Source organism: Lynx rufus, unplaced genomic scaffold (assembly GCF_022079265.1).
Source record: "Lynx rufus isolate CCGP_SWC_20201006 ecotype Redwood Valley unplaced genomic scaffold, mLynRuf1.p SCAF_9, whole genome shotgun sequence".
Taxonomy (NCBI): Eukaryota; Metazoa; Chordata; class Mammalia; order Carnivora; family Felidae; genus Lynx; species Lynx rufus.
The window spans coordinates 65,771,802-65,799,797 of record NW_025814897.1 but is presented as its reverse complement, the minus strand read 5'-3'; the positions used below and the strand labels follow the sequence as shown (position 1 = coordinate 65,799,797).

Genomic DNA, 27,996 nt, shown 5'->3' with positions numbered 1-27,996 from the left:
CTGGGCTACACCACACTGCGCACAGCCAGCACAGCAAAGCCTTGACGTTCAGGAAGAACCACTTTAAGGGATACTGCTCATTAGGGGTCATTTTAAGGGACTCGAGGAAATCAATGCTGACCTCGTCTCCTCAGCAGATGGCTTGATCAGCAGTTCTGGGCCACCAGGATACCACTGCAACCTCCATCTGCACTGTGGCTCATTTCCTGCTTTCCTCTCACAGAAGGAAATTAAGTAAAAGTCTTCATTATCATTGGGATATTTTCAGTGTAGTATAAAATATTCTAAAACTTTTCCTTCAGTAAATGGTTTTTATTGCCTCCTTTAGAACTTAGTGGTTAGGCGCACATGGTCCCGAATATCCAGTCTGGAGAGCTGAGTTTGAATTCAGACTTTGCCACTTTTTTGCTGTGTTGATTCTGGGCGAACAAGTTACTTCTTTGAACTTCGCTTTTCCTCTTCTCTATACGTAGGGATACTAATAGTAGCAACCTCCTAGACTGTAAGCTTCTTGAGAGTGGGGACCATGTTCATTTTGTTTACTGAGTTTAAGGCGCATCTAGTATTTTTTTTATCTGTGACAGAAGAGGCTAAAAATAGCTCTTGAATGCAGTGAAGTAGGAATTGGGTTGCTGGGTTTTTTTGTGTGTGTGAGATAAATCCTCTAAAATGCTTAGCCCGATGCCTTGCAAACAGTAAGTGCTCCACAGATTTAACTAGCATTATAACGCTCCAAGCACTGTTCTAGGACTTGTGGAAAATAGAAATGGATCAGGTTAAAGCAGAATAAAAACGAGAGAATGATGCACATAAAATCTGTAATGCCAGAGGCCAAATATTAAGATTTTGTTCATAAGCTGTTGTTATAAGATTGGTAAAGTGCTATGAGGCTTAGAGGAGAAAGGGATACTTTTCAGTTGGGGGTATCAAGAAAGGCTCGTTAGAGAAGAAGGCATTTGAGCAAAAGTCTTGAGGATGGCCCAAGAATTAATAACAGATATTTAAAATCCCTGTTAACTGCTTTTATAATGAATGTGGTTTGAACTTTTAACTGTGTCTATGTAACCATGAGCACATATTTAACCGTTTTCTACCTCAGTTTTGTCATCTTTAAAATGGGAATAATAATAGTATATTCCTTATAGAGTTGTTGTGAGAATCAAATAAATTAATACATATAAAATGCTTTGAATAGTACTTGACACATAGTAAATACTCAGTAAATATTAGCTAGTATTATCTTAATCAGACTTCAGCCTTGTCTCCCAATATGTCCTTACTAACCTGATACTATATCCATACCTCACATCACTTGGCTTTCTTCCACAGGATTCTGTTACTACCTCCCATTCCCAATTCCATTCCAGTTGAAGCATTACTTTTTATCAAGTCAACTTTTTGAAATCTGCTATTCCCAGATGCAACCTCTGTTTCCATGGCTTTCTTTTTTTTTAATATTGATGTACTCATCCCAATCTGATTTAAATTATATTAGTTATGCTTCATTTTCTTTCAAGGTGGAAATTATTCCTGATTTGTTTCTAAACATCCAGGGCTTGTTAAGCAGTAGGTGTTCATTAGGCATTTGTTGGATTTACTGACTTAATTTTTTATTTAAATAGATCCCTGTTAGGCCAGATAAGAGTTGGCTTCTTGGAAAAAAAAAAAATCTACCTACATACTTGAGTGAATATAAGGAATATTCGGTTGTAACTAATTTTCCCAGAATTTAACAGTTAGAAATATATGGAAAGAAGATGCTTGGAATGAAACTAAAGCCTAAAGACTGACATGAAATTAAGATTTTGCATTTATTTTTATATTTATAAACATATTTATATATATCTTTTTAAAAAATGCTTTCAAGGTTTGAACCATAAACCACAGATTGAGAGGCTCCTTTTTCTCTTTTTTAAGATTGGATGGAAATAATGATGGAACATGACCTACCATCAGGCCCCATGTGGATCAAACACAGCCCAAGCCAGGTATTCCTTAAAGCCACTGGTGGGACTTGGAAATATAACAGAAAATAGAGGGAGGGAATATGATCAGGAATGTATCTGATCATCAATGGAGAAAGGAACTGTTGATGTAAGTCTTTCATGATTTCTTTCTTCATGACGTAAATACATTACAGGGAACATACAGAAGTTGTCTAGAAGTTCCCCTTGTATTCTGGGGAATAGTTGAGTTGGAGGACATCTTTATTCCCGGAATCTGTGGAAAGAGATTGGTGCTGTATTTGGGACTTTTTGAGGAGCAGAAAAACCAACTTTAGTGAAGAGAAAATGTAAATTATTTTTCTCTGTGTGAAGAAGGCAAAAGAAGGGTTAAAAACCTATGATGTAAAAGTGGGTATCATGCCAGAGTTAGACAATGATTTATACTGTACATACCAGAGAATGTATAAATCACTTTATTTGACAGGTGGTATTTTTATTTCTTCAACAGACTTAGGGAGCTTTAGAATCATTACAGCTTTGTAAAGTAGTATTATAGACTGAGTTATTAGATCATTCATTTTGCCTGATTACATCAACTCATTGGGTTTTTGGAGAATGAAAGAAAGTCATTATCAAAATTGTCATCTTGATTATATAGTTTAAAGAAAATGGATCAAAGTTCTGAGAATTAGCTTTCACAACCTGTTAAAAATTAAAAAATTGGAAGTTAAAAAATTGATTGCAGAGCAGGAATGATTAGGGAAAAGTTTTGTCATTTTAAAAACCATCAGAGATTAAAGGAATAGTAATTTTGGTGGATATAAATAGTTGGAATCCATGTGGAGTTTTAAAAAAACTACCTTATTGAGTTGAGGTATGATTTACCTTACATTACATTATATTCACCTGTTTTAAGTGTATAATTCAATAAATTTTAGTAAATGTACAGAATTTTTGCAGACATCACCACAATCCAATTTTGGAACATTTCCATTACCTGAAAAAGATCCCTGTGCCCACCATATGCAGTTAGTCTCAGGTCCTATCTCTAGAACCAGGCAACCATTATTCTGCTTGCTGTTTCTATAAATTTGCCTTTTCTAGGCAGCTCATATAAATGAATCATACAGTATGTGAACTTTTTTGTTTGGCTTCACTTAGCAAAATGTTTTTGAGGCTCATCCATGTTGTGGCAGGTATCAGTACTTCATTCCTTTGTATGACTGAATAATACTCCATTATATGAATATCCTACATTTTGTTTATCCAGTCACTAGTTGATAGCCATTTTAATTGTTTTCACTTGAGGACTGTTATGAATAATGCTGCTATGAAAGATTAGGTACGAGGCTTTGTGTAGGCACAGATTTTAATTTCTCTTGAGGAGACACTTAGGAGTGGAATTGATGAGTGGTTATGTTAAATTTATGTTTAACGTTTTAAGAAACTGCCAAATTGTGTTCCAAAGTGGCTGTCTCATTTTAAATTTCCACAAGTGTTGTGTGAAGGTTCCAGTTTTTCCAGACCCTCCACAGTACTTGCTATTGTTTGTTGTTTGATTAGAGTCATTCTACTGGGCATGCAGTAGTAGCTCATTGTGATTTTAATTTGCATTTCTTTAATGACTACTGATGTTGAGCACATTTTCTTGTAGCTATTAGCCATTCCTATTCTATTGTCTATTCAATATGTCTATTCAATAGATGTCTATTTGATGTCTATTCACATCTTTTGCCCATTTTTTTAAATGTTTATTTTTGAAAGAGTGAAAGTTGGGGAGGGGCGGAGAGAGAGGGTGACAGAGGATCCAAAGCGGGTTCTACGCTGACAGCAGTGAGCCCGATATGGGTCTTGAGCTCACAAATTGTGAAATCATGGCCTGACCCAAAGTTGGCCACTCAACCAGCTGAGCCACCAAGGCGCCCCAACCTTTTGCCCATTTTTAATTGGCTTTTTAAAAAGTTGTTATTGAGTTATAAGAGTTCTTGCTCTGAACAAGAATTCTTGATCAGATGTATGATGTATAAGGATATTTTCTCAGTCTGTGTCATGTTTTTCTTAATGGTGTTTTTTTGAAACACATCTTAAATTTTGATGAAGTCCATTTCTTAATTTTTTTTCTTTTATGGATTGTGCTTTTGGTAGCTAGAAAATCTTTTTGCCAAATGATCTGTGTACAAGTTGGGGAACAAAACATCAAGTCTGCTATGACTTACTTTCTGTTGTGTGCAAGTCATCACATTCAGGCAGTGAATACCTAGGACACGTGCACACCTTCCAGACCACCAAGGATGTGTGAGAGTTTATCAAGGTCCACTATGGCTAGCATGCTCCTGGGTCTCACTGTTAAATTTCTGCTGGTCTGTTGCTTACCCCAACCAATACTGCAGTCTCAGCCAGCTGTGATATTGATTTTCCCTGATTGTTTACCACTTGTTTTCTAAGATCATTTGTTTCTGACAATACCCTAGGCACCAAATCAAGTCAGTGCCCTCCAACGGTAGAACTACTGATTTTCATGACTTGTCCTGTCTTAACAGAACTACTGTGTTGGCGCTGGGGTCAGGGAAAGGGAGTGGGAACAGCCTCTGTTGTCCCAGAGTCCCACTTTTCTCACAGAGGTTCAGTAGTTTTATTATTTATTTATTTTAAAAATAAATGCTTTCCAAATGTTTATTTATTTATTTTGGGGGAGAAAGAAGAGAGAGAGAGAGACAGACAGACAGACACACCATGGGGGGGGGGAGGGGTGCAGAGAGAGAGAGGAAGGGAGAGAATTCCAAGCAGGCTCCACACTCAGCATGGAGCCTCACATAGGGCTAGATCTCAACGACCCGTGAGATCATGACCTGAGCTAAAGTCAAGAGTCAGATATTTAACCAACTGAGCCATCCAGGTGCCCCCAAAATAAGTGCTTTTCAATTTGTTGTGTACCTCTGGTCAATTTCCAAAAAAAAAAAAAAAAAACCCCAAAAAACAAAAAGGCTGAAATGCTTTTTTTGACAATTTTGTATAGTTTTTTGTGGCTTTGGACAGATGATTTACCAATCTCCTTAATCTATCATTCTGGAATTACCCCTAGGTAGAGTTTTAATGTCCTAAAAACTGATACCATATATCCTGACTGATGTAGCAGCTTTTTAAAAATTAATATTTAGATCTTACCACTCCCTTCCAATTTTACATCCTTCCTAGCTTTTTAAAACACAATTGTTGACTCTCTTGAGGTTTACTTTTACATATTCTTTTAGGATGAAATTTATGTTTATTCTTTCTATCAGTATTTCTTTTTTTTTTTTTAATTTTTTTTAACATTTATTTATTTTTGAGACAGAGAGAGACAGAGCATGAATGGGGGAGGGTCAGAGAGAGAGGGAGACACAGAATCTGAAACAGGCCCCGGGCTCTGAGCTGTCAGCACAGAGCCCGACGCGGGGCTCGAACTCACAGACTGTGAGATCATGACCCGAGCTGAAGTCGGACGCTCAACCGACTGAGCCACCCAGGCGCCCCTCTATCAGTATTTCTTTATTTGTTCAGTGGTCATTTAAGTCTTTGTTCTATATTGATGTTGGAATGTATTTGCATTTCAGGAAGCTCTCGTAAGTCGAGTAGGAAGCCAAATTTCCAGGGTTGGAATTACAACATTTTTGAGTAACCCTTGGTTATATATTATATATATATATATATATATATATATATATATTCTGTGCTAAGTCTATCTAATTATAATTATAGGTGTATCCCATTTTAAGAAATAATAGAAATACATTTAAAAATTTAATAAGTAATATGGCGATTATATTATTTAAAATGTGCTGTTCACACTCAAATATTCGTATCCTTCAGCTTGTGACTTTTTTCCACTTATACACCATCCTCTTAACATTGTGTAGACAACATAAAATGGTCTACAGAAAAAGTTTCTGTATTTTTTTTTTTTCCTTACGAGACCCAATAGTAACTAAGGCAAAGATGTCCTATTTGGGAGAGATGGGACAGATTGGGGGGATATTGAAAGTTATGCCTGGTGGCTGTGGACAATGAGCGAGGATCCCAAAGTTGAGATGGCTCAAATTATTATCTGAAGTTGATTATAGAATGAGGCATGGCAGGTAGAGAGGTATGTCACCTTTTGTACTACTCTGTTCCTTGGGCCGGGGAAATTTTCTCTTTATCGTGGACTGGGCAAGATTGGGCATAAGGTGAGTGGGGCAGAGGATGCTTTCATTATGAGGAAGGAGGAGAAGAATATAGTAGCCAAATAGAACATGCAGTCTTGTGGAGAGAGGAGGTGCAAAAAGCTCAGTAGGCTTGACACAGGGCAGAAGATTTCCCTGGCTGATAGTAGGCGTTCTGAGTCAACAGCTAGATCCTCATCTTCCTTTTTGGATTTTAAGAAAGTAAAAGTCAAGTGAGGTCAAAGGATTATTTAATAAATGTGATAGCCAGATTTGAGGGTCCATTATCTGATGCATAACATGGACAGAGGGACAGAAGGAAATGGACTAGAGAATGTTTCAGACTAATTGGTTTTAGGTGTGGTCCTCTGACTAACTTATTCTTTGACTTAATTTTTGTGCTGACATCTCATTTTATAAGTCCTAGCTTAGTCTCAGTGCTAGCACTTATAAAATGAGATGTTAAAACAAAAATTAAAATCATGGATGTGAAATACTTGGAAAGACACATTGCTACATAAATGTAAGAAAATATCATTGTATAATGCTAAAATATTAAGAGCTACTGCTAAATGAAACTTTCTCATAAGATAAAGCTTCACCAAAATTGCAATGAAAATTAATGGAAAGATGAGGTTTAATTTACCACAGATTTCAATATGCATATATTGAGTCTATGCTCGCTGAACAGTTAAGGTTCTTGTGTGTTAAAAGTGAAGGACAGATCACTTAAGTGACATAAACCCTATAGGTACCATGATTTTAAAATCCTTTTCTGCTTACTGTGTTTATGATGCTAGTTTAAACTGAGTACATTTGCTTTGTAAGAATCCAAAGGAGAAGATTTTTCCAAAAAAAGATGATGGTCTGTTTATCTAGGCCCTCCAAAAGCATTTCCTGCCAGGCAGTTGACATGTAGCCTTGGCACAATTTCAGAAAACTATTTGCTTCTGTTTACCCTTCCAGATACAGCATCTCCTAGGAATTGAGATGAGGAATCTCCTTTAACTCTTTTAAACTTTATAAAGTTTATGTAACACTTTTGGGTCTCCTCTTTATGTTAGCACAATGAAAATTCCTGTGTCTTTAAATTCTAAAAAAAATGCCTCTGTTTTAGTAATTGACTAGCAGAGAAGTCAAAGCCTTAAAGTGAATTAACCCAATAAAATGTAATTAGAATATTCCTTTTCCCATATGATTGTTAAGCTAAGTCTCCTTTTCAGAAAACTCAATGCAATTATATCTGAATATATAAAACTTATTAATCATGGGATAAGTGTTAACATTTGCAAAATCCTTCTTCACTAAGAAACAGAACCCACTATTGAGTTTTTCTGAAGAGTATGCTCTGCTTAATTGACTTATAATATTTTTCTTTTTCTTTTCATGTAACATTTCAGAAATATTTTCTGAAGTGAGATAATAGTATGTTTAAAAAATAAAAATTACTCAAAATTTTTATCCCTTTTAGGGAGTCAATTTGTTTCTAAATGTTTTTAATATTCATTATATAGTTAGGAATATAAGAGCATATTATAGCTTTATTGTGACCCCAGAATGCATGCTATTTTAATTAAGTATAAATGTATCTTTGAGGGAATGTGACAGCCAGTGTATTAATATAAAGATGAGAAATTTGAGATACAGGAAAAATACAGTAACTTCAGTACCTACTACAGTTAAATGTTGGCAAATTTTGGTCCTCTCTGCACACTGTTGTTAAATATATTAATTATTACTTACCTTCTTTGTCCTACCAGAATGAACTAAAAAGGATTCTAAAACTCTAGCCAGCACCAGGGTAGGCAGCAGTAGATGAAGAAGGATAAGAAGCTGTGATGACCCCGAAATGAATGGCATAGGAAGGTGGCAAGAGAATAGTTTATGATCAGGCCTAGGCTGGGGAACTGGAGCCAGGTAAGTGGTTCAGATTCAGAGCGTATCCATGATCCAAGGTCAGAAGAAGGCCATGAATTGGAACAAGATGACTACTGAATGGCAAGGGTCAGGGCAAGCAACAGATCAGAGACAAAAGTACAGGAGATTGGCATACAAACACCAGTGAGATGGGCAGGTAGGGAATGATAAGCATATGTCCAAAGTTTGGGGTCTCAAATTTAAGGTTGCCATTAGAATTTGTCCCATTAATACTCTGGACAGCATAGATCTCACATTTCCCACCCTCCTTTTCTCTGTAATTTACAAGGTTTCAGACATAGTTGGAAGACATGACCCTGCTTTTCCACAACTGATACTGAAGGCCTATGTGCTGAGATGAATGGCTCCCTGCAATAAGGGAATCAAGAGTCAACATAGTCTAGAGTCTAGAGAGTTCTGTCTTCGAGGCTGGAATTGTAAGGGCAAAATGATTTAGAAAAGATAGGGTCACCATTGTTATCATGCACAAAGAGTTATCTTGGTCTTGTGAATTGGGGACATTGGTCCATTCCATGACTTCTTATCTGTCTTGAAACCATGTTGGTTCCCAGATTACCTGGCCCAGCAACAATCTGGGTACTGACTGACAGCCTCAGCCCAATCCTGTGAATCTATACCACCTTAATTTTTAGGACTTCCAGCTATATATTCCAGGGGAAGTAAAGAATAGGAGATCCAGAGTCAGGGTGAAACAAGCAGAATGACTGAGACAATCCTCTCTGTTAGTCAGGGAACTAGTATCACGGTCCTCCCAGAGACCGAGCTCATCCTCCCCCTCACTGCACTGTCTGTCATGGAGTAGGTCCTTAATAAATTTTGGTTGAATATTGAATTATTGCAGGGGCCTACAAGTGATGAAAGTAACTTAGTGGGAGAAGGAGTGGGAGAGGAACTCCTGATATAGGCACAGAGCCTGAATGCAGCTTTCATATATGAGAAAGATGAAACTATATTGCTAGGGATGTCCTAGAAATAAATGAAGATACAAAGAAGTTATTAACATACCCATGGTTATAGAGCCATCCAGGGCAGCACTAGAAATTTACCGAGTGTCTTTGTTTTCAGATTTATGCTGTGTACACTAAACAAATGGTGTGTAAAGATTCAAAACAGTGCTTAGGCCAGCAAAAAAAAATTTTTTTTAATTAATATAAAGTTTGAGTAAGTGAAATTTTGAAGATGATGGAATCTAATTGATAACTTCCTTACTCTTTAACCTGTAGATAATCTCCCTTTTAAAAGTGTTCATTATAGTAGTGATTATGCAGAGAAGAAGCCTGTGATGAAAATGTGGTATAAAATTGTGTTCTTTGTTCAGCAAGTTAAAACAAGCTGGTCTGTAAGCAATTATTATCTTCATCAAAATTCCTAGCTCTAATGTTTTGGCTTCATTGGCCCGGCACGTATGCCTTCTTGAACAATTGGATGGATTTAAAACACTTATGAGATGTTTGTGCTTATATCTTAACATAGCATCAGTTCAACAGGAAAGAGAGAGAGAAAAAAAGTAACATTTGGCATTAGGGCATGGTTTTAAAAAGAAAATCAAACCAAAACTAAAGTAAACAAAAATCCCTTACAGCGCTTAAATCCCTGTATACGAATGAACATTCTTTATTGAGCCTTGTAATGCCTTCAGTAGCCATGCTATAGTTAGTGTTCAGGAGTGTCTTTCTGTTCCTTACTCTTTAATCACCTAATGTTTCTGGAAAGATTACTGGAGGGTTGGCTACCCGTCACTAACATTTTTATATGGGTGATGCATTCTAAAGAAATCTCTTCTTGCCTTTTTTGCCGTATTTTTGGTTATTCCAAACAACAGCAACAACAAATATATACTGTAATCTAAGGAAACTCTTCAGGTGCCTGGCTGGGTAAGCAGATGATTTAAAAGTGAATTAGCTTTTTAAATTCTGAATTTGCATATGTGTGAGTGACTATGAAGAATGTGCCTTTGGATAAGATTGGGAATGTTTGGTTAAAAAATAATAACCTTTTAAGATTAAAAATATTCACAGGTGCATTTTTAAGCTTATATAATTTTTTCTAGGGGGTTGGGTTTCTGTTTACATTCTTTGGTTAGCTAATGATCACATAATCTAATATTTACACTATATATTCTTTTGAAATTACTGTAATGCAACAGCCATTTATTGGGTAGCTGTCATTTACTAGATATTGAAGATGGATACACCTTCAAGAGGTACACATTCTAGCAGAATCAACAGATTGGGTGTCATGGTGAACAATACTTGTGAACAGATGTTCTGGGCTATGGACTGTGCGTTGGGTGCAAAGAGAGGGAGTAATTCATTCTGCCTAGGAGCAGGCTTTACTGAAAAGGTGACCTTTGAGTTGGGCCTATCAAAAGTGTTAACCTTCTTGACATTTTCAGGAAATGACAAGTTATTTATGAGACTGAGCATAATGAAGCCAATATGTAGAGTCTGATAGAAGAGTTAGAAGGAAAAATGTACAAAATTTCCCATAAGGTAGAAGAAAAAGACAATGAGATGGACAAATAAAGGATCAATCTAGGAGGTCCAACATATAAATAGGAGTTCTAGAAAGAGAAATTAGAGAAAATTAGGGGAGGAAATCTATGAAAAACAAAACAAAACATTTATTGGAACTAAATCAAGGAATATGAGCCTCCAGATTAAAAGGGCCCACTTTTAATGTGCCTTAGAACAATGTTTGAAAAAGTACCCATATGCAGGCACATCATCATGAAATTTCAGATTTCAGATAGAAAAGATCCTCCAAGCTAGCAGACACAAAAAATGCATTATATTTCCCAGCTGCAATACTAGAAAGCATATGACCAGTAGAACAATAACTTCTAAAATCTGAATAAAAAATATTTTTTATTTAGAATTCTTTACCAGACTAAACTGTCAGTCCAGTGGGAGAATAGTTTGAAATCATTTTCAGCCTTGTAAAGTATCAATTTTTTTTTTTTACCTTCTATGTACCCTTTCTCAGAAACTACAACAGGGATCGAAAAAGAAAGAGGACATTGAGATGCAGGAAACAAAAGATCCAACATAGTAGAGTTATTCTTCAAAAGGAATAGGCATGCTTCTGGGATAAGAGATAGGGAGGCAAGCAGATGCATTTTGACATAGTAGAGGAATGTCAAGGAAAGTACACCTCTGCTTTTTCAGCGATGAGGGCAAGGTTGCCTGCTAACAGTAATTGGTTAGAAGTTTTGAAAATATACAAACTTGGGACAGTTGTTGTGGAAAGCAAGAAAAGAATCTTAATCACTAGGAATAATGAAAAAAGGATTGTTGAGCAGTATTCAGTACAGTGAGGCGGTTTGTAGTGAAGCCTGTCAGTTTCTTTTGCACCTTTCAGTAGGTTTTCAGAAATCATAAAGGTACTTCTTGTCAGTCAACTTCAATGCTCTTTATCAGAGATCACTTTTTCCTGAGATGCTCTGAAGATTTGTTTGTATAACACAAACTGAATTTTGGTTGGTAAAGGATCAATTTCCTCATGGTATTAGATCTGTATGCTGGAAAGCTGAGACTCTTAAAAAATTACAATTGGTAGTAAAAATCACACACACACACACACACACACACACACACACACACACAGAGGTTAGAGTGACAGCTTCCAATGCATCTGTAACCCAGACTTTTTGAGCCCTTAAATCTTGGCTCTTTAAGTCTTGATGACTTGAAGGTTGGTTGATGACTTAGATACTGGGGAGGAAGGAACTAAAGACCGAATGGAATGCTAGTTATTCTGCAAGAAAAGAAAAGAGGAAAGAAAGGAGGAAATAAGATAGATGTGAGTGCTGGGAAGAGGTTGGCCTTCCAGGAGACTGAGGGCAGCTCTGTCCTCTGACTTGAGTGTATCAGCCATGTTTCTCAAGCTAACAGAGATGTTGGGGTAGATTACACTTAACAATAGGGTAGGCACATACAAACTGTCACCCCCATCTTACTGATGTTTAAATTTTCAAAGTCATAACTATGACTATACAAATGGTAATGTGAGTAACTTTTTCATAACTATTTTAACAGAAGCTCTCTAAGCATTTATCATTCCATTTGTTAAGAAAATAGTTATTCTATTATACTGTTTGTTTGAATCCACTAAGCATGTAATTTTGGTCATCTCTGAGCTAGACATCTTTTCCTTGACTCTAACCTGTAGTCTAGAATCTCCCATAGAGTTTTTTTCAATTATAACTGCCTAGACCCTACCTCTAGAGATTCTGCATCAGAATCTCTAGACATGTCCTGGACTACAGCATTGCATTTTTATAAACTCCTCAGATGATTTTTCCCCCTGAGGACACATATTTTATTCTTTAAAGAAATGTAAAGGAATTGGAAGAGGACTACAGTTCTCAGGTGATTTCTGATGTGCACCAAGGTTGAAGACTATCTTTGTTTCTAATTTACTCAGCACATTGCATCCATAATTATATTCCTGAAATGCACATCATGTTACTCTTTTCCTCAAAAGCATTGTCTCTTCATGCCCTTCAGAATAAAATTCAAATTTCTTAGTACTGCTTTTTTAGCTTTCCTAGATCTGACCCTGTGTCAGTCAGAGTAGGTTTAGCCTATGCTGCAATAGCAACCCCTGAAATTTCAGTGGCTTAAGACAATAAAAGTCTATTTCTTGGGGCATCTGGGTGGCTCAGTCAGTTAAGCATTTGACTCTTGATTTTGGCTCAGGTCATGATCTTGCAGTTGTGAGATCCATGCTGAGCATGGAGCCTGCTTGGGATTCTGTCTCCCTGTGCCCCTCCCCTGTTGTCACTCACTGTCTCTCTCTGTCTCTGCCTCTATCTCTCAAAAAAAGTCTATTTCTTACTCATATAAGATGTCCAGCATGGGTCAATAGGGAGGCACTACTTTATTCAGTGACCCATTCTGCCCCATTGTCTCACATGGCTTTGGATCTGTGTGGTTAGAGAAGAGAGGCATGCACATCTCTTACTCATTCCTTTTCTTTTTTTTTTTTTTTTTTAGGTAGGCTCAACATCCAACATGGGGCTTGAATTTATGACCCCAAGATTAAGAGTTGCATACTCTACTAACTGAGCCAGCCAGGTTCCCCTCTCACTCATTCTTAGAAATTTTGGCCTGGAGGTGACATGAGTCATTTCTGCTCACAACCTGTTGGCTAGAAAGTCATATGGCCCTACCTAATTGTAGGGTGAATGGAACATATAGACTTCTGGGGACTGGGCAGGATATTAGTAAGCATTTGTTGTATCTACCACAGACCCATATCTCCCTATTTTTTTTTTTAAGGTTAACTTGGACTTCATACAACTTCATAAAAATTAACCATTTGAAATGTAGAATTCAATGGCATTAATTGCATTCACGATGCTGTGCAACAATCACTTCTGTCTAGTTCCAAAACATTTTCATCACCCCTAATGGAGACCCCATACTTATTTCTCCCTCCCTCCAGCCCCTGCCAACCACTAATCTTCTTTTTGTCTCTTGGATTTACCTGTTTTGGATAGTACATATAAATGGAATAATACAATATGTGGCCTTTTGTGTCTGGCTTCTTTCACTTACGTAATGTTATCCAAGTTCATCCACATTCTAGGATGTTTCAGCACCTCATTCCTTTTTGTGGCCAAGTAATATTTCAGTATATGAATATACCACATTTTGTTTATCAATTCATCTGTTGATGGACACTTGGGTTGTTTCTACCTTTTGGTTATTGTGAATAGTGCTATGAAAATTCATGCACAATTAATTTGAACACCTGTTTTCAGTCCTTGCAGTTTATACCTAGGACTGAAATTGTGGGGTCATATGGTTATTCTATGTTTAACTTGTTGAGGAACCACCAAACTGTTTTCCACTAATCTGCCCTTTTAGCCTCTGTTACTCTAGTCAAATGAAGAGCAGTCATTGTTCTTAAAGTTAGTAGTTCACAGCTCAGGCAATTCCTGTGGTTTTGAATTATCTCCTCCTCTTTTCTATTTATTGAAAAGAAATTGTAACAATTACTTAAGATTCAGTTCCGACCCTCTTTCCATCAGTTTTTGGGAGGAAAGTCTACTACTGCAAATTCCTCTTTTTTTTCTCCTCTTTATCTCTTTTATAACACATATTTTATTCTGATATATTGTTAATATGTACCTCCCTCACTAGATTTTAGATTTGCTTATATGACTTATCTCTTTTATGCTCCATTGATGTCAAAGACAGTTTTTTGCAGGTGTTTAATAAATGTTTGTTGAGTGAATAAAGAAGTAAATAGCTATAGCTATTTTTTTTCTCATTTGCTGTAGGTTCATTTTTTTTTTTTTTTGCAAGTAATATGGAAAATTACTAGAAGAGATCACATTCTCACAATTCTTATTTCGGGGATGCTTTTGGGGCAAAGTTTAGTGAGCTTAGTGACAGAGACAAATCATTCTTCAATCTAGGGATATTTTGATTAGATCTAAAACTGATACCATTGGAACAAAAATTGATAACCAGTGTTTCAAATCAGTAAATTTTTAGACTTTCATTTCTTCCAATTAAAAATTATCTTTAAGCCCCTGAGAGAAGAAGAAGGACCATTCAACAAGACATACGAGTGAGGAGACCTTTCAGTCTTCGTGAGCTTTTCTGAGCTTTTTCTTGTTTCCTGTCCATCTAAAGAGCATCCAGTATCTCATCTTATTCTTTATTCTCTCCCAGGTCTAGCCTGCCCAGCCTCATCAGTCAAACAGTCCTAACACTTTCTTTAAGTAAATAGTAAATAGCCTGGTATTTGGAATAAAACCCCAAATAGCATTACAGAGCAAAAAATAAATGGACCTAGGTCAGACTAAACCTTTTTGTAAGCTGATTATAGGAAAAGAGACTTGATTTTATGTACTATATCTCTCATACACTTAGGAAGGGGAGAGTGAAAAGTACTACATGGTATTCAGGCAAGGAAACAGATTCTGTTCTGAAAAAGGGGATAAGGGAAACTGTTCAGTTAGCCCTTAAGTACTTTAACAAACTAATAGCTTATTTGTAGCTTTATGTTAAAATCCCAATTATAACACTTATGAAAGTAATAATCACTTAAATCCAAATGAGATTTACCATCTTGACAAAAATAATGTATATCTTAAAACATAAGGTTCTTAAGATCTTTATTAATAACCTTGTAACTTATGTTAATTATACCTACCAAGAGTATACTAAGTCAATTTTCCCCCTTAAATTCTGTGTAGATATAAATAGAATCTTTCTCTTATTACAAAAGAAAAATTTCAGGTTGTGAGGGTATGTATATGCCAGAAGTTTTTGTACAGATTTTCACTGTCAGTCTATTAACACAGTAACAGAAGGAACTATTTATTGGAGGGCTTGTTTAAGAAAAACATAAAAATGAGGAAGTTATTTACAAACAGATGTGGCATTTTATAACCACATCTGCATGTTAACCAACATTGCTCGCTGAAGCTATTTTGTAGTCTGGAGTTGTGCGTAGTAACGCTCATAAGTAAAATGAAGGTTGCAATTCTGCTAATCCTTCCAGTGGACTGAAATAGAGCGTGAACCCTTAGCTTTGCTCTAGAATGGGGATTCCTATCTTTTTTGAGATCTTGAACCTCTTTGATAATCTGTTATAGGCTTTGGACTTCTTCTCCCAAAAATGCGTTATACACAATAAATAATTTTATGTTCCCTTTGAATATCTCTGGAAACATATACAAGAAACTACAGTGATTGCCTGAAGAGAGGGGAGCTGGAGGACAGGAGTAGGAAGGAAGACTTCTCTTTCTCCAAATATCCTTTTATACTGTTTTTTAAGTTTTCAACCAGGTATATATCTTACATATACGTATACATATACGTATAAAAAAAATATATATATGTATTTTAAAGTCACAATGAAAAAATGTTTACACACAATTTTGGGTTCTGTGTTTCTTATACCCTGCAATTAAAAAAATTTTTTTAATGTTTGTTTATTTTTTTGAGAGAGAGAGAGAGAGAGAGCATGCACAAGTGGAGGAGGGGCAGAGAGAGAGGGAGACACAGAATCTGAAACAGTCTCCAGGCTCTGAGCTGTCAGCGCAGAGCCTGACGCAGGGCTTGAACCCATGAACCATGAGATCATGATCTGAGCCTAAGTCGGATACTTAAACAACTGAGGCCTCCCCCCCGCCCCCCCCCCCCCGCCATCGCCCTGGTGCCCCACTTATCCTCTACAATTTTAAAAACTAAGTAGCTTTTAACAGAATATACATTAGGTCAGTTATGGATTATCTTACTTGATTACCAAAGATAGAAATATAATCAATAGTTTCAGTGACCTATTAGTGCTATTGTTTGTTTAACAAAACATGCTGAGTCCTCAATGATCTGTTTTGAAATCTTGTTAAACTTTGTTTAGTAGGAATATACTTTTTTTAAACATCAGTTTAAGGATTTTTTTTTCTTTCAGAGGTAGGCTGTAAAGGCAATTGTGACTAAGGAAGTTGCTTATTGGGAAGAAAAGAGCTATATTATGTTTCAATTCATATAATGTCTTGCTTGATTTCTTTTGGGAAGCCTGTGTGAGTGTGTGGTGATAGAGGGGCTTTCCTCTAAGGGAAAATTGGCCTATGTAGAACTGACAAAGATCTTACAATTAATTTAGTGTAGTGTTTCTTAACCTTGGAGATTCTAATTCAGTAGGTCTGGGACTACGGCCAGAAACTGTATTTCTGACAAGCTTCTTAGATGATTCTGAAGGGCTCTCAGCTTTAGGAACTAGTGTTCTAGTACATGCTATTATGCTTTACTGATTGCAAAAATTCATCATAAGGATTCATACTACTGACATTTCAACTGTGTGAATGTAAGTCCCGTTCACCTTTTGAGGGTCTTGGAAAAGAGGAAAGTAAAAAGCCAGAGGGATGACCTTGATAGCTACTCCTGAGGCATGCTGGGCTTCTGGAGATTACAGATCAGAGTTGTTTTATATTGAAACTGGCCCTAAGTCTTAAAGCTTATGGAAAAAGTTCAAGGGTGAATATTGGGTGCTTTAGAAATGAGGTTCTACTCAAATGTAGGGGGAATGGAAACAGAATTGGATTAAATAGTACTTGTTGAGGTTATGGATTAATTAGTAATTATTTAGAGTGATTGAAAATTATTACTAATTTTTAATAATTAGTAATTATTTAGAGTGATTTCAATATTTACCATTTAAGTTTAGTTATTTAAAACAAAACATAAAATTTTTATTAAAAATTTAAAGAAGGAAATGATATGTAGAAAAGCATGCCCTAGAAAACTTAAAGATAGGTCATCTGGGCCAAACTTCTTGCCCAGTTGCCTGCCTTAGAGAAACCTGGTTATTTGGATCATGAAGCATAATAAGACCCCAATTCCCCCTTTAATTAAGACCACATATAATATTGTAGGCAGAGTATGTAGGAGGAAGTAACTGCTTCATGAGTACTAGACCTGCAAACCTGGAAGACTTCCTCAAAAATCTTAATCCCTTTGTCCCTCGAAGAAAAAAAAAAACACTCCAAAGCAAAATCTATGAACCAGAAAACCCAAGCCACTCACCATGTTTAAGTGCAGGATTTAAAATAGCAAAAGGAAGTAAAGCCCATCTCTGTGATGTCAAGTGCTATTTTGGTATATAACAAAATAGTTGAATCATAAGTCCCTCAAAGTTAAAATATTAAACAGACTCTTAGCTATAAGATGTGTTGCCAGGCATCTGTATGGAATATAAGCATGTAATCAGAGTGTATTGTATTTCTCCACACAAAGAGAAGCAAAGCTACTGCTTCTAAAGATTAGGAAACTTTCATTAGACTGACAGAAGACAGTACAGAGGAAATGGCTTGGGGGTGGAGGCGATGTATTTGAGAGGATGAAAGGAACAGTATTCATACTATCCAAATTAGAGCCAGGATGTTTATGCTCAAATCTTGTCTTGGCTCTGTGTTGAGGGGACTGAATAATGGGGACTTGAGAAAGTGTATCTGGGAGATCCCTAAATTAGGCACCAAATATACCAAATTCCTCTTGTAAACTCTTCTTATTTGCGAATAAAGCCCAAAGCCAGCTAATGCTAATTACCTCTTCCTCTTTTCTGTTGCTAGTATCCTTCCTAAAGCTGTTATTTCATTCAGTTGTTTACAAGTCACATGCCTCTACAGGATTGTCACCTTATGGGGAGTGGTTTTATTCATCTTTCATTTACTCAAACACCATGTACTTATTGTGCACATATTTCATGCTGGGTACTGTGCTAGGCACATAACAATGTAATTATTAGCAAAGATAGACTTGGTCCGAGTCCTCGAGCTTACAGCTCCCTTAGTTTTGTCGTGTGACGTGGACATTAGATTAATGTAAATTACTTAATTAGCACCTTTTAAATTAGTATTAAAAACATTTCGGTTGTCAGTGTCTCTAATAAAATTTTGGCCAGTGTTAACTGACTGAGACTGACATCAGTGGAGTTTAGACTCAAGACTATATTTAGGCTGTATTTAAAAAACTTAATGGGATGTTAATTTTCTTTCTGAAAGAGCAGATCTAATTAAGGTTTTTCTTAAGAATTAGAAAAGCTCTATGCATAATTTGCAATAGCATTGGCAAAAAAAAAAAAAAAGAACTATTTGTATCTCATTATTGCCCTCTTACATTGCTTTAGTACACATAGGAGGCAGCAGCAGCAGCTCTTGGAGATGAAAACAGTTACTGTCCTGGGTCTGAATAGAGAAAATCTTGATGCTTTCTTTTGGGATGGCTTTCTTTACAGTTGTCATTCATAAGAAAGGACTTTAATAAGTAGAAGTTTTAATAGTCTTGCAAGTGAGAAACTTAAGAACCTCCTTATACAGCATAAGGAGCTGCAGGTGGAATTTGCCTGGAGTGTTATTACATTCTGTGGCTTGTGTCCCCTAAGGATTCTTCTACATGAATTCTCTTGTTGCTTTTGGAGAGTAGAACCACCCTAATTTGAGACTGAAGATTGGAGAAGGCTAAGTCCATCCATATATGGCCTTGGTCTCCTGAAGGGTTCAAGTACTTCACTAAACTAGAGGAGAAACTCACTGCTAGATTTTGAATTTGGAGTAAAACTTGTTTTGATTTGCCTAGTTTCAGGTTGTCATCTGTATTTTCCAGTGTGCCTCAACAATGGAAACCTTGGGTTTTCTTAATGTAGAATCAATTCACTTTACCAAGAGCTGATATATTTTTCACACACAGACAACTGTGTTACTCTGTGTATAAGGCCTTCTGCTAGAAAGGCCAAATGTATTCTCTGACACTAATATTACAAGATAAAGAGTTCGTGCCAGTGATTTATATTAATATCCTTTTCGGGCAAAGGAACAATAGACTATCGGTTTGATTCTTGCCACTATTTCTGTTTGATCATGAACAAGTTAAATTATTTTTAGGATGTGTCTTAAAGTCCCCATTATTATTATTTTTGAGCAAGAGAGAATGTGAGAGAGTAGGGGAGGGGCAGAAGGAGAGGGAGAATTCTAACCAGGCTTAATGCTCAGCGCAGAGCCAGACTCTGGGCTTGATCCTCACATCTTTGAGATCATGACCTGAGCTGAAATCAAGAGTCTAATGCTCAACCTACTGAGCCACCCAGGTGCCTCCCTGCCCCCACCCCTACCCCACCATTATTTCTGAGCTGAATAAATCCCTCTTTCAGACATGTGACAATTGAATTGGCCTGGGCTTTGAAACATGTCTTGGCCTTTATAGCCTGTTTATCTTCATTCATATACATTTGCTCCTTCAAGCTATAACTAGGTTTGTGAAAGTCAGATTCCAATATCAAAGTCTATTTATAGTGATTTATGGGATGAGAAATTGGGTAACATGGGTTCCTAACATCCCACCAAGTATGTGTGGGTTTGGATTTTAAGTGGTTTGCATGATTCTTTTCCAAGTGGATTGTCACACTGAGTTAACAATGTCTTTCAGAATTCCACTAATAAATCACAGATTCTCACTGCTAGTATTCCATTGCTTATTTAATGACACCCTATTCTAGTTTTGGGTTTTGCAAGCCAAATGGAGTATTTAAAACAAAATCTCAGAATGCCCTTGGAACTTTCGGTTCAGATCAAACTCCTTGGAACCCTACTGCTTTCAGAGTTCCTCTGCCACTGTCGGCAGTACCAAACGTAGCTTCTTGTAATGTCTTTTTGGGTTTTGCAGGGCTGCCCCAGGCCAAGGGCTGGAAGAACGGAAAGAGCTCATCGGTTTGTTTGAAGGCAGACAAGCTGTACAGGCAGCTTTTCCCAGACTCTCCCAGCTCCGGCTTTTCATGCATACCAGCAGAGCCGCTTTTTTCCTCCAGTGATTGAAACCATCTGGACTGCAGGGGGGTCACGTGTGTATGAGAAAATGACATAAAGTTTCAGATCCCCTTGTGTTTTGCTCCAGACCCAGACAATTCTTGTTCGGATGGTGCCGAGGTGAGGGCCGTCCGGTTTGTGGGCCAACTCTTCATCCTGCCCCCCACCTCCATTTTCCCAACCCTAGCACACCCTCCCCCCCCCCCAAGCTCCACACTCTCAGCGCGGGTTTTCTTGTTCCCTCCAGTGCCTTGGAGCACACCCCGCCACCGGGCTCAGCAGCCCACCCTCTCTGTCTCGGGTGGAGGCACACCTCCTCCACGCCCCCCTCCACTCAAATCTGTGCTCCCTCCCATCTCTCCCCCTAGCCCGGCCGCAGCCCCGGGCGCGGATGCCTGCCCGACCACCGCCCTCTCTCCCGGAGCGGCTCCTCCTCCGGGCTGCGCGGCTCCAGACAAGCCCCCATCAGTGCGAGCGCCCAGCCTGGCTGGAGAACTCAAGAGGTAAGAGCGTCCGGCCGCCGCCCTGGCTTTCCCAGTCCGTCTTCCCTCGGGAGGGGGTGGGGTGCCCGTGCCCTGGCTCCCGCGGCGGGCGGGCAGGAGGGGCGCCGGTTCCGCTCTGCCGCGCCCTGCCCGCCGCTGCAGCCCTAGCCCTTTTCCCGCTATTCACCGCTCCTAGCCCCGGCCAAGTTTCAGCTCTGTGAGTATTCGCGCCGGGCGCCCACACTCGGGGGCCTCTGCAGGCGCAGAAGAGCAGGGCGGAGGGGCAGCTCGGCGGGGCTGGTGGGGACTGCCCTCTGGGCGGTGGGTCGGGGCAGCCTTTCCGGCGGGCTGGGGCCACGCAGTTGGGGGTGGGGAGCAGGGAGACCAGGGATCTGGGGAAGTGCAAAGCTGCGGTGCGCAGAGGAGACTGCGGGCAGTCCCGGCGGGCCTGTGAGTGGGTTTCGCGTGCAGCCGCCGGTTGGTCCCCTGGACTCGCCAAGCTGCTCTGCCGTGGCTGTTGAGCCCTAACCTGCGGCTGTGGTGGTTGTATGCAGGCTCCTTGAGGGACACGCGCGCGCGCGCGCGCACACACACACACACACACACACACACACACACACACGGAACTCAAACAAAGGAAAATTAACTTTGCACTCTATGACTTTAACAAATTAAACTGCAAGTATTGGTGAATGATTAGCTTTCCTTTTTTGTCCTTCACCTGAAATGCACTAAGTATTAAAGATGTATTTTTTAAGTGACTCAAGACTAGCCAATGTTTGTGCTACCTTATCCAAGAATTTAGTAATTTAGTAGAATTTAAGAGACTGGACATTTTCAAGTGTTTCTAAGGATTATTGCATTTTCCTGGGATCTTTATACGAATGTAGTTTACAGTTACTTGGACATGAATAAAACAACTACACTAACTGAGAGAATTTGTTTTAATGCTGCCTTAGTCTAGCTCTTGGTTTTATCCCATGCAGGTGTTTCTCTTGTTTGGGCAGCAGGGTCTTGGGAATGGGAAAGAGGTCATTATCTCAGCTCCAGGACAGTTTTGAGTTATCTTTTATATGCACACACTTCAACTGGCCATCTTGGGATAGGGCCACAAGATTAAAACTCAAGTGACTGTGTTACTTTTTTCCCCCAAGTAGTATTTTCAGAAGGTGAATCCCTTCACTGATGAGATTTTTCAGAGACGGGTTTCTAAAGAACCTGAAATAGTCTAGATTTCAGAAAGCTGATCAAAGGTAGAAACCAAATTGCTCATAGTCTGTCTCCCGTGCTGAATTAAGGACTGCACAAAGAAGGAGCTTAAGAACAGCCTGTTGAATGCATGGAGTGAAGTAAAGGCTTCCTGGACTCTGCTGGCTTGTCTGAGAGTTCCACTGTGACTACGTAGATACAAGCATCCTTTTCATTTTTCTGGTAACTATTACCCTTGGAAAAACTCCCTAAGATATGGGGGTGATTTGTTCAAGTGCATATGGGAAGTGGTGTTATCTTCAAAGTATTTTTTATGGAACACTTGGTGACTGGCTGATAATTAGTAAAAACTTTGCTCTTGGGTTTGTGGATTCATTGGGGAAAGAGGAGTGACACATAAGAGAAGAATAAAAATTTTAGAGCCATTGGCTTAGAATATAAGAATTAATTATAGAAGCTCAGAGGAGAATATGATTATGAACCAGAGTGCCTTTAAGGAAGAGAAGGGATTTCAATTAGGCCTTGAAGCAAAGCATGGCTCTAAACCTGGTGGAGAGTTGCTAGGGAGAGTTTCCAAGAAGAGAGACAGTAGATCATTTGGATTGGAGCTGGGGAGAAATGTGATGCTTACTGAGCATCTTACTCGGTGCCACATGCCACACTGTCTCTTTCATCTTCTAGTGATACGAAGTAGGTATTGTTACTCTTGTCTTAAAGAGAGGGAATTCTTGTTTTACAAAGAGAAGAGCTGAAATATAAGTAACTTGCTGAAGATCACACAGGTAGTGAGTGGTAAAGCTGGAATTCTAACTCCTGGTTGTCTACCTCTAAAGTTTGTGCCTCCACAGCTGCCTTCCACAATGGGCAGTGGGAAGTTCAGTTGAAGCAGACTGGTCAGCTTGAATTCTGGCTCAGGAGTTGCAACTTTATCCTATATGCATGGTCTGGCTTTAAAGATTTTTGAGAAAAGGAGTGATGGGCAAAGCCATTTTTTGAAGATTAATGTGACATCAGGGTACAGGATTTGTAACTTGCTCATCACAGGTAAGGTGCAAGATGTAGTTCTTAATAAAGGAGGTTAAAAAAAAAAGTGAATGTAGGAAAGATACCTGGATGTTTAAATTCCTGGCCTCTCCAGTAGCTTGGTTCACTGGGTAAGACTTTGTTGCACTGACCACAGGGCTGCTGGGGATCTAGAAAAGAGCTGGATCTGACCGGGCAAACATTGAACTGGAATGTATATGTGGGGCAACATGGTTTGTGCTTTATATTTCCCACATGTGTTGCAATGCTTTGGTGAAAGTTTTTTGTTTTGTTTTGTTTTGTTTTGTTTGTTTGTTTGTTTTTATAATTACCCTAGGACAGAGATCAATGTTATAATTTGTTTAAGAGCCTTTACTAAGTGGGAAAGTTGAGCTCCCAAACCAGGGCTTCTGCTCTAAAGATCTCATTTAAGTTGTGGTGTCCTTTCCCCCCAACATTTCCTTGTTTCCTAAAAATGCTGAATTTTAAAATTTGGTATTGCCAAGGTAAAAATGAATTGAGATTCCGTTTCTTAATAAAACCAGTTAAGAGAAAATGCACTTTATTTCACTTTTTTGTCATGGAGGAACAATAGGATGCCTTTGCAAAGTTACTGTGTAGGAATTTCAAAGGGATAGGAAAGCCAGGATTTAGAGATGTGCAGAGCTCTTCCTACCCCTCTACATTTCTTACCAGTGAGTTGTGTTCATATATACACTTAGAGAGCTTAGGGGGCCTTTGAATACCCAAGTTTATAGCTAGACCCTTTGATTCTCTGCAGATAATGGGCTCAGGAAGGGCAGCAGTGGGTGGAGCCATTTTATTAGAATTGTCTCCCACTTTGAATACAGTCTAGTGCAACTGGTTCTTCCTTGTGCGACATCTAGGCCTTTTTCTCTGAACTTGTCAGTACTCTAAAGAATTGGTTTTTAGGCAAGGGATACCAGGTAGTGGGGGAGTTGTGCCCAAAAAAGGCAGAAAATCAAGTTGGTCAACTAGAGAATTTTTATTATTTGTTTGTTTGTTTATATATTTATTTTTGAGAGCAAGAGCTTGTGCATGTGCAAGCAGGGGAGGGACAGAGGGAGAGGGAGAGAGAGAATCTTAAGCAGGCTCCACAGTCAGTGCAGAGCCAGACATGGGGCTCAATCTAAGGACTGTGAGATCATGACCTGAGCCAAAATCAAGAGTTGGATGCTTAACTGACTGAGCCACCCAGGCGCCCCAAGGATTTTTATTTTAATTAATGTTAGAGTCAACCATAGTTTTGTGTAAAATAAAAAATGTAAACCCAACATAGGATCTCAGTTCTCTATACCCATTTTTACCTTAAAGAGCCTCTAACTGGAGAGCTTGCTTACCCCATTGACAGGGCTTTGATAGGTAAAATTCTCACGACCGGCTCTAATCGTATCAGGACGACTCAGTTTGGGTTTTGGATCTCAGAGGAATGTGACTTCTCAGCATAGGGGATTTAGACTCCAAAGATATCGGTTCAAGTTCCAGCTTTGCCACTTTTGTTTAGAAGTGTCTGGAGTTTGATATCAGAGGGATTTCTTAGCTCAGTTTTTCTGGTTCTTCTAGGTGAGGGTAATGCTCTAGCATCAGACAGAGTTCATGCCCCGATTAGTCCCTTGGTTCCTTCTTGTAGTTTGTTATCTTGTGTCACCTGAAAGCCATTTTGTTTCATCTATAGCCTGTAGTTATAGATCAGAAAGGAAAATCAGCTGGGATTTCCTCTAGAGAATGGCAAGTCTCATTGTTGGTGATCTTTTGGTAGGAGTTTCTGTGAGAATGCTGTTAAGTTCTGAGAATTGAGGTTTCAAATAGCGACTTTGGCAATGCTCTTATTTATTTATTTATTTTATTATTTTTTCCACTATAAAGGTTTTTTTTTATATGAAATTTATTGTCAAATTGGTTTCCATACAACACCCAGTGCTCATCCCAACAGGTGCCCTCCTCAATGCCCATCACCCACTTTCCCCTCCCTCCCACCCCTCATCAACCCTCAGTTTAGTCTCAGTTTTTAAGAGTCTCTTGTGGTTTGCTTCCCTCCCTAACTTTTTTTTTTTCCCCTTCCCCTACCCCCATGGTCTTCTTCTGTTAAGTTTCTCAGGATCCACATAAGAGTGAAAACATGGTATCTGTCTTTCTCTGTATGACTTATTTCACTTAGCATAACACTCTCCAGTTCCATCCACATTGCTACAAAAGGCCATATTTCATTCCTTCTCATTGCCAAGTAGTATTCCATTGTATATATAAACCACAACGTCTTTATCCATTCATCAGTTGATAGACAATTTAGGCTCTTTCCATAATTTGGCTATTGCTGAAAGTACTGCTATAAACATTGGGGTACAAGTGCCCCTATGCATCAGCACTCCTGTATCCCTTGGGTAAATTCCTAGCAGTGCTATTGCTGGGTCATAGGGTAGATCTGTTTCCAATTTTTTGAGGAACCTGCACACTGTTTTCTAGAGTGGCTGCACCAGTTTGCATTCCCACCAACGGTGCAAGAGGGTTCCCATTTCTCCACATCCTCTCCAGCATCTGTAGTCTCCTGATTTGTTCATTTTAGCTACTCTGACTGGTGTGAGGTGGTATCTCAGTGTGGTTTTGATTTGTATTTCCCTGATGAGGAGTTACGTTGGACAGTGCTCTTAGTTAAATGTCAGAGATGTTTGGTTGCATTTTTGGTTCATTGCTTACTCACACAGTTGTTAATGTTTTTATATTTGGTAAGCATTTGTTATTTTTATCATTTATTAAAGGAGTGATTTAGATTTTCTAAGGTAGCTGAAAGCTTTAGAAAAATAGGAGTGGGGTATCCTTTTGGTTCTCAGATATAATCTCCTGTATAGTACAACCATTTGACTATTTTAACTCACTCTGCCTCCAAATATCCTTAATCTCTCTCAAGTGATTTGCTGTCTCTCAAGAGATTTCACAACCTCTCTAGGAAACATTTTCTGAGCTTTCCAGACTGATAATCACAGATTATCTCCTTGTTATTAGCCTGAGTTTTCTTTTCATGTTTCTTGCTTTCACGGTTTTCCCATCCTTCTTCAACACACAAATGTTCACAGAGGGAACAAGTTGTCTTTCCTGGGCCCCAGTGGCAGCTACCAAATGTGCAGATTGCCCCTCTGGACTCATCCTTTCTTTCTCTTTGTCTGGCTAAACAAGCTGAGCACTCTGTATTTTTCTTTATACAACTCTCTTTTTAGACCCATGATTATACTTGTTGCTTTGTTTTTTGTTTTATGCAGGAAGTCAATATCAGATATGTAAGCAATTACAGGTTTCAGTGAAGGGAGCCTTTTGGAAATAAAATGTGCTTTTTCTTCCTATCGGCATGAATAATTGTGTAACATATGTAAATACTGAAGATGATCTTCTAAAAAAATATCAAAAGAATTTTGCCTAAGTCCCCTTTAAGAGCTTAAAAAGAATCCAGCCTTTATAAGATTACTCTAAAAGTAACAGACTATCCCAATTGAGGCCCTTCTAGAAGTGTGGGAATCATTTGTTTAAACCAGAACTTAGGATACCCAAGCAAATATGATAGAAAGAATCTACTTAACACTTTGTTAATAGCATAAGAAATAAAACTCTTTTTAATGGACATTTTGTGATAAAGGTCATAGTGATTAGAATATGTTGGGAACCCTGATTGTCAGTGCTCTGGAAACTACTTTGAGTAGACAAGTATAAATGTTAGTGGCTTTTTGTCTTTCTTTGGTGTGAAATTGGGATCTTGGATGTTAATTTAACTAAGAACAAGTTTGAATCTAGGTATTTGTGGATTTCCCCCCTACCCTTCTCCCTATCCTTTTTATTCTGAAGGCTAATTGGAGTGGAGTAGCAAGTGCCTCTAACCAAGGTATCCTTGTGTTGGGATGTTTTATCAGACACTGGTCTGTATTATTGTCATTCATACACCCTTACTTGTGTTCACCATTTATTGAATATCCGCTGTGGAAAAAGCACTGGGTTAGTCCTTCTTAAGCATCTGTTTGTTCTCTTACTATTTTTTTTTTTTTTTTTTTTTAGTGAACATCATATTAGGTGTTTGATGAATCAGTGAATGGGTAAAGCTAAAAAGTTAGAAATTATTTTTGGATGTGGGTCTTGGATATCTCTTGATTTGAATGCTGCTGTTGGGAAGTGGCCATGCTTATATCATTCTGCCCTCTCTTCTAGGTGCTGTGATGATCCTTGACAAGGAGGCTGAGCATGTGGGGTATATTTTCTAGTGAGTGAACAGGGCCCGGTTAATTATTTTTGCTACCAGTTGTGTTAGATTACATTTTCTATTGCCAGGAACTTCACTTAGCATAATATCCACTGCAGTAGAAAATACCCAGTGGTTGGTAGTGAGAACTACCTGGAGAGGGTTTTCCTGAAGGTCTGTTTTGCCAAGGATAGATTCTAGGTGCTTGGATCCAAAGGGCTTCTACACAGACCAGAGTGATTCTCACACTGGGACCCAAGGGGAATGGAAATTCTCTTAAAATGTTTTACTAGTATGGGAGGGAAGCCAAAGCTTTTGTTTTTCAATGGACAGTAGAATCTGTACTAGAGATGAAGAAAAGCCAGCTTACAGATGAATATTTAGTGCTCTATAGGGTTAGGGAAAGCATGGAAAAATGGGATTTAAGGTCAAAGTGTTCATTTGAGTCCTTAATGTCAAATTAATAAAAAAATCAGTTCCAAGGGTTTTGTTTTGCTATTTTTTTCCATATCTGTGTTTTGACAGGTCACTGTCTTAAATTAGAATAGTATTTAGGACCAAAACGTTTATATAGCAAGTGATATAGTAGAGTCATGGGAGATGGGCAGAGGCCACTTTGTGTCTTATTTCAGATGGACCATTTAAAAAATCCCCA

General features: G+C 38.4%; 1 long non-coding RNA gene across 1 annotated transcript; it reads left to right on the top strand.

Moving 5' to 3' along the window:
* Positions 1-105: 105 nt before the first annotated feature.
* LOC124504626 (uncharacterized) lies at positions 106-20,501 on the top strand. The gene is made up of 3 exons (XR_006960495.1): positions 106-234; positions 1,918-1,988; positions 20,248-20,501. It is a non-coding gene; the product is annotated as an uncharacterized LOC124504626 (long non-coding RNA).
* The last annotated feature ends 7,495 nt before the right edge of the window (positions 20,502-27,996 follow it).